Source organism: Miscanthus floridulus, chromosome 4 (assembly GCF_019320115.1).
Source record: "Miscanthus floridulus cultivar M001 chromosome 4, ASM1932011v1, whole genome shotgun sequence".
NCBI classification, from domain to species: Eukaryota; Viridiplantae; Streptophyta; class Magnoliopsida; order Poales; family Poaceae; genus Miscanthus; species Miscanthus floridulus.
Genome location: NC_089583.1, coordinates 44,335,442 through 44,346,698, shown reverse-complemented (window position 1 = coordinate 44,346,698; position 11,257 = coordinate 44,335,442). Strand labels below are relative to the sequence as shown.

The window sequence follows — 11,257 nt, the reverse complement described above, 5'->3', positions numbered from 1 at the left end:
TGTAAGGCATGCGTTCAACATGACTCGAGGCCCAACAACGGTTGGTCCTTAATCGACACAGACGGAAACACTACAGTCCAAAACTCTGCAAGTCTCTGTCCGGTCTCAACTTCATTTAACACTTAGTTATACCATGACTTCATAGTCATCCAAGCAGATCCAGGTAACCACCTATAGCTCGTAGGTGACAGGAAATCACCCGACTTCTACCGGTCTAAGCCAGCTAAGCATTGACTCGACTGTGGATACCAGGGTAACAAGGATATAGTATAACAAAGGTAAACAAGGTATAATGCAGCAACGGTTGCAAACAACTCCTGAACGTAATGCATTAATTAAAGTAAAGCATTTAATTAAATAATTGCAAACTGGGAGAAAAATGCTCCGGGGCTTGCCTCTCTCGAAGGAGCTCGGACGGTGATCGGGGCACTCCGAGAGTTTCTCAACGTCCTCCTCGTCGGCTTCTAGCACTTCCTGCGGCTGCACCTCGAGCTGCTCCTCGGGCTCCTCGGGTATGACGACGGGGTTCTCAGTTTGCGATCCTGTATGATGCAATGAGCGTAAGTGATTATGCAAACGGTGCATCGAAGGAGATGAATGCAATGGATATGTTTAAATGCAAGGTAGTCAACATCATCCAAGAAACTATACTACAATCACATGTCATCTACTGCATTGTCTTCTACTACTAATATGTTAAGTCAACACATCTTATCAAATGCTTCAAAGATACACCAAAGATATTATTATTAACTAATCTTGTATTAAAGAGGATTATTTTATTTCCTTTTAAATTAGGGCTACAACAGCAATCTATATTTCTGGTGCTTATAAAAATCTGACAAAATTACAGTAGCATAGTACTACCCTAAGAAGTCTACCATCAGATTTTCATGATATTTGAATGAGTGGATTAGCCTACACAAAAATCACAAGCTATGACATGATTTTGTACATGAAAATACTTTGTACTGTGAAAAGTGTCAAACAACAGAGTTAGTATTTTTCCTATGTTCTTCATAGTATACAATGACTATACAAAAATTATCACATGCATGTTTTATACAAAGTTTGCTCTCTAGCAAAAATAACAAAAATCAGCCATTAAAGGTACTTGAACTACACCTCAAAATTTTTCCACAGCACATGCATGAAACATATTTTTCCTAGGAGAGCCATGACATAAGAAGATTAACAAGCTTGGAGTCATATTTTTCTGAAGCCTATGGATTTTTCTACAAATTTTTCAAGTTATCAGCAATATTCATGATTAAATAAAATTCTACAGCAAAGTATCTCAAAAATGACATGCACAATTTTTCTCAAGTAGATCTGATGATAAGGAACCTAGAAAAATTTGTCTCAACAAATTTGGAGCCATATAACTCGAGATCTACATTTTACAAGCTATTTAATTCATTTCTAAAAATCATTTTAGAAATCGTTTTGAAAACCAGCTGACGAAAACGCTGGGTGCACCCGGATCTGTACCCAAGACCGCTCCACAGAGACAGACAGGCAGGACCCAGCAGGTCAACCGGCCCCACTGGTCAGCCGACCGGAGGCAGGGGATGGCCTGACCGGCCGGATTTTCACCAGCGGTGAGGTCGCCGGCGGTGTGGTTGCTACCTACGGACTCCACAAGGGAAGGCGCACCAGCTGGTGCTACTTGCGTGGCCAGAGGACCACCAGAGCCAGGTGACCGGCGGTCATGGCACGCGGTGGCGCTGCATGGTGGCGGTGCGCGTTCGTTCCGGCGCAATGGTGGCCGGAGCGGCGACTTCGGCTCTCGACCGAGCTTCGCCATTGCGAGGCGGGCACGGTGCGCACGAAAAGAGGAAGAGAGGAAGGCGGAGCAGGGCTGGCCACGGAGGCGTGCGTGGTGGCTGAGCTCCGGCGAGTGACGGCGTGAAGGAAAACTCAAGGCTAGGCCTCACCTCCGGTCGATTCGCGAGGTGAGCGGGTCAACAGCGTGGCGCGCGAGATGGCAGTGCTTGTGGCGCGAGAAGGCGGGGAATGGTGCGGTGGCTGGGGTGGAACGCGGCGGCGAAGGGCGCGGTGGCGCTGAGCTGCGCCGTGGCTGCTGCTGCCTGCTGCGAGTAGGAAGGAGCGAGCGGAATGAGGCGAGTGGGGAGAAGCGGGGCGCTGGCGGGAGCTTAAGCGAGGCGAGCGGGCGGTGGGACCCGCAGGAGCGCCACCCGGCGGGCGGCACCGGCGTACGGTCGACACGCGGTGGCCATCGCCTGAGCGCGGTCGGGGCACGGCGCGCGGCGCACGGGAGGGAGGCCGAGCTAGGCCGGGCCGGCTTGCGAACTGGGCCGGGAAGTGAGGCGCAAGGCCCACGAAGGTAAAAACAAGATTTTTCAAATTAATTTGAATTCCTTTTTCATTCAAACGAATTTTTGGGCTAAATCAAAGCAGTTTCAAACTTTGGACCAAAAATAAAAGTTGCTCAAAATTTTATCCTCTACAACTTTGATTTTAAGACCAACGTCCAATTTATTATAGATTTTGAATTATAAAATTAAAGTAAATTTTGACTCAAACCCTAATTTTTGGAGAATTATTTTTAAAGCAAAATTTGGCAATAATTCAAATACAAACCTTGCTCTAAAAATTATGATAAACAATTCTAGATGATTTACAATCATAACCAAACAAGTTCTACTAACCTATCAAGCAAAATCAGGGCAAAACAATTCTAACAAAGGTATGCAACATTCAGGTTTCACAACATGTTTCAGATGTCTCAAAGCAATGTTTCAATTGTTATTCACACGATTAGGCATGTATGATTTGGATGCTTGATGATGCATGATATGCGTGATTTGCAGTACCTAAATGCAGGCATAACACCGGGGTGTTACAAGATTTTTATAAGAAAAGATGTAAAATCTGCTAACATCTCTTGTATAAAAATGTCCATTATGCTAAAGCTCCACCATGTCATCAATTTAATCTTTGCTTCCTCTATAACTCTGATAACATTATTATATTCCGCTGTTATAATCAATTGAGGAATATTCTATTACTGTAATAAAGTAATGTAAGAAATAACTTAAGAATGTTGTAAGTTGTATTCTCTCATTAATGATCCTAATGGAAAAATATGGATTTTTAAGTTCTCCCTTGGGGTGTGCTCGACGGAACTACGTAATTTAGTGTCCTCTCTTGAGTATTTAGTGTTTAATAGAATATAAGTATTCCTGAGAGGCATTAGATTAAGCAGTTTTGCCACAGGACGCCACTTGGCGCGCGCGGCCTGCGCCGGTCGGCCACGACGGCACGCGGTCAAGGGTCGGTTCAGTCCTGAAACAGTGATTGAAACTTGATTTTTTACCCCCGATTACTCCTAATCCGTGCAGTAATTTGTCCAACCAATTACACCTTTGTGTAGAGCTACGTGAGTACTACAAAATTACTTAAAGAAGTTTGGTCTAATTCGAAATGGTTTTCAAACTAAAAATCGCCAAAAGTAGGTACATGAAAATTGTAAATAGTCTTAGAAAAAATTCCAAGTTTCAAAACAACATTAAGTTGGATTTTGGAAGCCATATTTGACCAACATAGGCACTGATTCAGCTCTTGACCCTTAAACAAAGTTTGTTCTACATGACATGAACTACAACGTTTATTTAGGGTCCACTGCCATGCAAGCTCTCTAAGTAATTAGTCAAGTTAGGTCAAACGATCAACTTAATAAAAAGCATTTCTAGTAATACTAACACTTAGAAGCATTTTTGGACCGACTTATGAATATAAACTTGGTTCTATTTTTCATCCTAAGTGTGTCTAAAGTGTTTTAGTGACCAAACAACACTCACTTGTATTAACCAAGCATGGCCATAAGGCATATACATGTATAATTAAGCATCTCATGTGATAACATAGCGTGAATGAAATGAAACTTCATATGCTAATGCTCATGAATAATGGATGATGCTTATGCTCATACAAATGCAAGTGCAAAGTGCAAGCTTAAACTAGGGTGTTACGGTCACCGGCCACCGCTCGTATCACGCCGCGCCGGAGGGCGCCCACCGGCGGTGGCGCCACTGCGCCGCACACCGAGGGTGCCATCGCCCCAGCAACGTGCAGTGCGGGGTCGCGCCGGAAGCCAGCCAGCTCAGGCCTTCCCGATGCGTCGCCGTGTCGTCGGAGAGGGAGAGGAAGGGGTCAGAGAGGGAGAGGGAGAGGAAGGGGAGGGTGGGGTGGCGTGGTGCATCGTTGGGAGGGGGCGTTTTTTTCGGGCGAGGACATGTGGGAAGAGGAAGATATTTTTAGCTACGGAAGGGAACGTGTGGTTGAGGTTTATCGAGTGACATGGATGCACATGGGAATTCTGCCTAGCTCCCATGCCGCGAGCAACCTTGCGTTTGTAGAGGAGAAAATATAGTACGCAAATCATCATACAATTAATTGCTTGGCAAGTTGCAACATTATAGAGTCAACCATGACTCGTTGCAACATTAATAAGCCGAACAAGCCGGCTTAAAGCGTTCGGCTGAGCTGGATTATTTACTGTTTATACTGGAAAATACTGTTTATGCTGGAATGTTGTAAGAGAAAAATACTGTTTCAGCTAAAAAAATAAGCCGAACAAGCCGGCTTAAAGTGCAGCCGAACAAGCTGACTCTTGGGTGCTCTGTCTTGCAACGCAATTAATGTTGTTTTCCAGGCTGGACCGATGAGAAGGCATCCATCCACTACACATCACTCGGCACAAAATGTATAATCTATCGCTGTTTGCAAGATATGCGAGAAGTCGTAAACAAAACTGAAGGCACGTTATTCAACTTGTACCCAACAGAGACAGATCGCTCATCCGGCCATGTGGCCCGTGGCTAAGTCAATGGTTCGTTCGGTACTCTCCATCTCAACACCCACCGGAGAACCAGCCTTCCATCACCGGCCTCATTTTTATATTTTTTATATAGGAGGATATATTGCGTCAGCAAATGAGAAATAGTCATCCACTAGATGCCAAAACGAAACCTACCCCGCCTTCTTTCGTTTGAGGATAGAAAGTAGCATGACGATTAGGTTTCGTTTGAGGATAGAAAATAGCATGGCGATTAGGTGAACCGCACCACTCACCTCCTGACTCCTGATGACGAAAAAAATGGGGCTCTCCCCGCTAGATGTATGTGGCTTGCTTTGCTTTCCGCGCAAGCCCGAAAGCTTAGGATCCGGGCAACCACACACACATATACAACGAGAGCGACAGAGTGATGGAAAAGGATAGGCTCTTTTCTTCAACATGTATATGCAAGTAAAAGCTTCGGCTGTGTCTCTCTATTAAAAAGTGGTTACATGGATCATTCGGTTTGTACTTTGCTCTTGCTGCTTCATTTAGTTGGAATTAAGGGCCCCAGCATGGCATGCATGCCAATCATAGACTAGTTTATTTGTCCTCAGATTAGGTTGGGTCCATGAACCAATCGTGCCCACTCACGACCACGAGGGCATATACTTTACCAAATTCTATATTACCATGAAATTCTAGCCATCATGTTGACTTGGTTGTAGGAACCGTCTTGATTCAATTCATTCAGCCGGGAAGCCGATCTAACTAACAGTAACATGGCTGCGTGCACATACAGGAAGGTGATGGCTCAGACCGGTGAGATCCGGTGCGCCAGGGACCACGGGAGTGTTCGGCTGCCATTATAAGCCGGCTTATAAGTTATGGTACAGTATTTTTTTTTTAACAAATCAGCCGTATAAATCAGCACAACCGGCTTTACGAGAGCCGACCAGAGCCCACATCCTCGAGACCAAGAGGAAAGGCGAGATCAACCATGACAACGTCCTCTACATCGTCGAGAACATCAACGTCGCAGGTACGTATATATATTCGACTCTTCTTTCCTCTTCCATCTTGAAACCATTCTCTGCTCAATTGAGGTCTTGTTTAAATTAAGGGTGTAAAGTTTTGGTGTATCACATGGATGTGTCATATGGAGTATTTGGATACTAATAAAAAAATAAATTATAGAATCCGTCAGTAATCCACGAGATGAATTTATTAAGCCTCATTAATTCGTCACTAGCACATGTGTTATTGTAGCACCACATTGTCAAATCATGGATTAATTAGACTTAAAAAATTCGTCTCGCAAATTAGTCGCAAATTGTGTAATTTGTTATTTTTTAGTTTATATTTAATATTTTATACATATGTCCAAATATTCAATAGGATTGGGAGTAAACTTTAAGGGAGGAACTAAACAAAGCCGGATTCCGGCTGTCACAGTTGTCCATCTCAAAACCCTCTGTTTCTGGAAAGGAAACAGAGTATCTGCCTGGTTGTAAATAAACGAGTCATCATATTCATATCTTACGGGGTTAAATGTTAGCTTATTTACATCATAATTGTGTAGGGACCAACTAGTAAAACAATAGTAGTAGTAAAATACTCCAGCTTGGACCCAAAGAATTCCAGTAAAACAACCTAGCACTGCAACACAGTACTTGCATGGACGATAAGGCACATCTTAAAGTCGCCGTCATCCAACTTTTCGTTCTTAATTAACCGGCGACTTAGGCCCTATTTAGGGGGTGTTTGTTGCCCCTCCTAAATTTTAGTCGTTGTAATGTTTGGACACATGCATAGAATATTAAATATAGACTAATTACGAAACTAATTATATAGTTTGCGATTAATTTGCGTGACGAATCTTTTAAGCCTAATTAGTCCATGATTTGATAATGTTTTACTACAGTAAACATGTGTTAATGACAAAAATTTTGTCTCGTGGAGTACTGATGGACTATGTAATTTATTTTTTATTAGTATTTGAATACCTCATGCAATATCCTTCTGACGTACCTCCTAAATTTTAGTCACCGGATCCAAACACCCTCTTAGTCTGACTTTTAGACGTGGCTTTTGCTCCCAAAAGCCAAAAGCTTAATAAAAAAGCTAAAAAAAACATAACTGTTTTTTTTTCCTAAAAGCAGTTTTCACTCGATACAAATCCAAAAACACCTCTACTCCTGATGTTACTGGCTTTTGAGCAGCTTTCACTCGATACAAATCCAAAAACACCTCTACTCCTGGTGTCACTGGCTTTTGGGGAAAAAAAATACTCACCTGACACTGAAAGCGAACCGTTTTTCACCTTCTCTTCTGTTTGCCTCTGACTCGCTCCTTCGACACGCGCGACGCAGCCCCGATGGCGCAACTCGCGATGACCTCCTCCGGCGGCGGCGGGCGAGCAGCGGCGCGGCCACATCCCTGGCACCAGCGAGCGAGCGCGTGGCCCTGACGTGCTCCTTCGGGGGGCGGGCGAGCGGCCCCGATTTGCTCCTCCGGCGGCGGCGGGCGAGCAGCGGCGCGGCCCTGACGTGCTCCTCCGGCGCGGCGGGCGAGCAGCGGCGCAGCCACGTCCCTGGCACCAGCGAGCAGCGGCGCGGCCACGTCCATGGCTCCGGTGGCGCTCGGTCGGCGTACGCCGCCCCAACCCCGTCGCGGACGCGTGCGAGAGCTCTGCCTACGGTTGGCCTGCTAGAGGTTGAAGAAAGTGTACGTGAGGCTGGCGAGTGGGGTCCGCCTGTAGGTGAGAGAGTATGTTAGTAATTTGTACAGAGAAGCTACCGGTACCTAACTTTTGGCTTTTCCCACGTCCCACAGCTTTTTCAAAAGTAAGCCACGGCTCAACCAAACAAAGCGGCATAATAAGGTGTCAGATTTGAAAGGGGCCAAGCCTAGGCGTATATCAAATGGTAGTTGAAGCCGCCGTCACGTGATCACGCCTCAATAATTTTTTTTGGGTTGTGTTTTTTAAGGCTATCTTCAACGACAACACCCAAAATACAAGATCTATTCGTCATTTAGGTAGCGCTACAGGCAAAAAGTTCAATACATATTCGGCATCTTCTCCAACAACCAGACTCAAAAGAGAATCCTTTCTGCAAATGAGTTTTCAGGAAAGAGGATATCCATATTTAGGTTGTGCCTCTCAGGTAACCCAAAATAAGTCTCCCGTATAGGTACTCTGGTGGAGGCTGATTTTGATTATCTTGCTATCAATTTTGGGTTTGGGCGCCCATATAGGTTCCTTGTTGGAGACAGTCTAAGCTACCACCAGCAGCCCGTGCGAAAAACTATTACGCACTGGCCATTAGTTGGGATTTGACAAAATCACAAGAGGCGCTCAATTATGATTAGGGCCGAACGAAAAACTCACGGCTCGCTAGCTCGGCTCGGTCCTAACTCAACTTGGCTTGGCTTTTAGCTCATTTATAAGTCAGCTCGCGAGCTAAACAAGCCAAATAGTTTATAGTTCAACGACCTAATCAAGTAGCAACTAAGCTTAATTTTATATTATATGTATGAATTGAAGCCTAGAATTGATGTATGCTATGTATTACACTTATTTATTTACATGTGGTGGTGTATGCATAGAATAAATTAGTATCTATTAATTTATGTATTTTTTTATAATAGTTAGCGAGCTAACAAACACGAGCTAAACGAGTCGAACTTAGCTCATTTATTTAACGTGTCAGCTCGTTGTCCTGTCGAGCTATAACAAGTCGAGCTGGCTCGTTATCCATTCACGATACAAGAGTAGAAAGTTTGCTCGAATTTGAATGTGTAAGGAGCAAGCGAACTAAAGAAACCTTTTCTTTACTTTTGCAGCGATCGAGACGACACTGTGGTTGATCGAGTGGAGGCATCGCGGAGCTGGTGAACCACCCGGCGACCCAGTCCAAGCTCCGGAAGGAGCTGGCCTCGGTGCTGGGCGCCGGCGTGCCTGTGACGGAGCCGGACCTCGAGCGCCTCCCCTACCTCCATGCCATCGTCAAGGAGACGCTCCGCCTGCGCATGGCCATCCCGCTGCTGGTGCCCCACATGAACCTCAACGACGGCAAGCTCGCCGGCTACGACATCCCCGCCGAGTCCAAGATCCTCGTCAACGCCTGGTTCCTCGCCAACGACCCCAAGAGGTGGGTGCGGCCCGACGAGTTCCGGCCCGAGCGCTTCCTCGAGAAGGAGAAGTCCGTGGAGGCACACGGCAACGACTTCCGCTTCGTGCCCTTCGGCGTCGGTCGCCGGAGCTGCCCCGGGATCATCCTCGCGCTGCCTATCATCGGCATCACCCTGGGCAGGCTGGTGCAGAACTTCCAGCTGCTGCCGCCGCCGGGCCAGGATAAGATCGACACCACGGAGAAGCCCGGGCAGTTCAGCAACCAGATCGCCAAGCACGCCACAATCGTCTGCAAGCCCCTCGAGGCCTAGAGAAGATCAATGCGTGTTCCATGCACGCGCCCCTGCAGATCCAGCACTATGTATTTTGTCTTTTTTTTTTCTTTTGTGTTTTTTGTACTATAAGAGGAGACGCGTTTGTTGTTTGTGTTGGCTCTCGAGTCGAGTGAAGATGGTGGGGGTACATGTGGCTGAGATATGATGTCGTAGATTCACGTGGTTATGTTCTCGAAAACTTATCCATAATTTATAGTGTTGTAAAACTTGAAGTTAGAGGCTGTTTGGTTTCACGTTTTTAGCCTGTCATCGATTCAGAGTAAATAGGTTATGTTACTTTTATGTTTGGATGGACTGAGTGGTAACAAATCATAGCCCAATACAACTCCATTACCCCTCCCCTCCCCACGGGATCTTCTCGCTCCTCACATGTAGGGATGAAATCAGATCGGGTACTGATCCCCATTGGATATTGATATATATCCCATATACATATTAGAAATCTGATTTTGAGTATTCGGATTTGGTACGGATATTCAATGTTCGGATTCAGATATAAACTATCCAGGATTCTAATCCTTTTGGGACGGACGGATATCGGAAAATATTTGTCCGGTTTTCATCCCTATTCGCATGGATGCTCCGTCTCAACCTCTCCTGCGACCCTCCAGTCTACTACAGCGTCGCAGGCAACTCCCGCTACCGAGGGCAACCATGTGTCCATGTCTCTCCAGCAACGGCGGCGACCGAGCCCAAGGCCCCTGCAGCGACTCCCACTGAGGTCGCGCCCCCTTTGACCCTCATCGTGGCACCGACATCGGCACTAGCCCTAGAGACCAAGCCCACATAGGACTGCGCACGAGCCAATAAGAAGGATCCATTCTCTTTATCCAAGGACAAGAAGAACAGGTAACACTCACGCCACAGTTTCCTCGAAACACTAAAGCCACAAACCAAACAAACAGCATTTACAATTCCCTTGTAATAGCTACCGCCGGCAACTGATTGTAGTGTTCCTGTTGCCACTGCTGAAACCAAACAGCACTTAGACCTACTGTGTTGCAGCAGGTTTTTGTTTCGGGATTGTGAATTGAGCCCAAGCCCATTGGCTATGAAAAGACTTCAATTTGGGAGAACTTTCATTCAAAGGCCATTTTAATTTCGTAATAATGACTGACCTGTGTAAGAAGCTGAACAAAAATCACAAAACTTTCAAGTTTAAGCACATGGTAATATAATTGTATAAAACCGGCATCAATTCACATCTCAGTTTTTATAGTGCAACGACCCAAACAAATCTACTAACCAAAGAATGCGGACGCATAATACTATAGAAGAAAGCACAATGAGGCATGATGTTTTTGAGCCTGTTCGGCTGGTATTAAAGCCGGCTGAAGCTATTTTGTTGTGAGAGAAAAATACTGTAGATTCTAACTGATAAGCCGGCTGATAAGTTCAAGTGAACAGGCTCTTTAACGAGATTCAGCAATGTGCCTACAACCTCAGTGCATGACTACAGGCACTCCTCCCCATAAATACAGTGGCGGACTTAGGATTTGAACCAGCTGTAGTATACTAGTCAAAATTTTCATATGTAATGTGATAAAATCCAATAGAAAATTTGGTAACACTAATATAAAATACTTTATATGGTTTGTTATACCCGACTATAAATTAACCACATTAGGATAGTACATTAAAAGGTTCAAAACTTACACAACTAGGTTTGAAACTTGCACAAATAGATCATACATAAGATAAGGTCTTACATAAATAAGAGACTACAATACTAGTTCAAGGCTTTTGCTTTAGCGCTTCCTCATTGCCATGAAAGCATGAACTATGTCATCCTTGCTTACATTGGAGAATATATTGCGCTCAATAAAGGTAACTAGACAATCATTCAATAACTTGTCACTCATACTATTTCTCAGCTTATTCTTCACTAGACATGATGCAGAGAATACTCTTTCAACACTTGTTATCACCATCGGTCAGATCAGTGTCAATTTAAGGATTAAGAACACCCAACCATAAAGTTCAAGT

General features: G+C 44.9%; 1 pseudogene; it reads left to right on the top strand.

The window, feature by feature from the left end:
• The first annotated feature begins 7,427 nt into the window (after nucleotides 1–7,427).
• On the top strand, nucleotides 7,428–9,482 carry LOC136548458 (trans-cinnamate 4-monooxygenase-like; annotated as a pseudogene).
• Nucleotides 9,483–11,257: the final 1,775 nt, after the last annotated feature.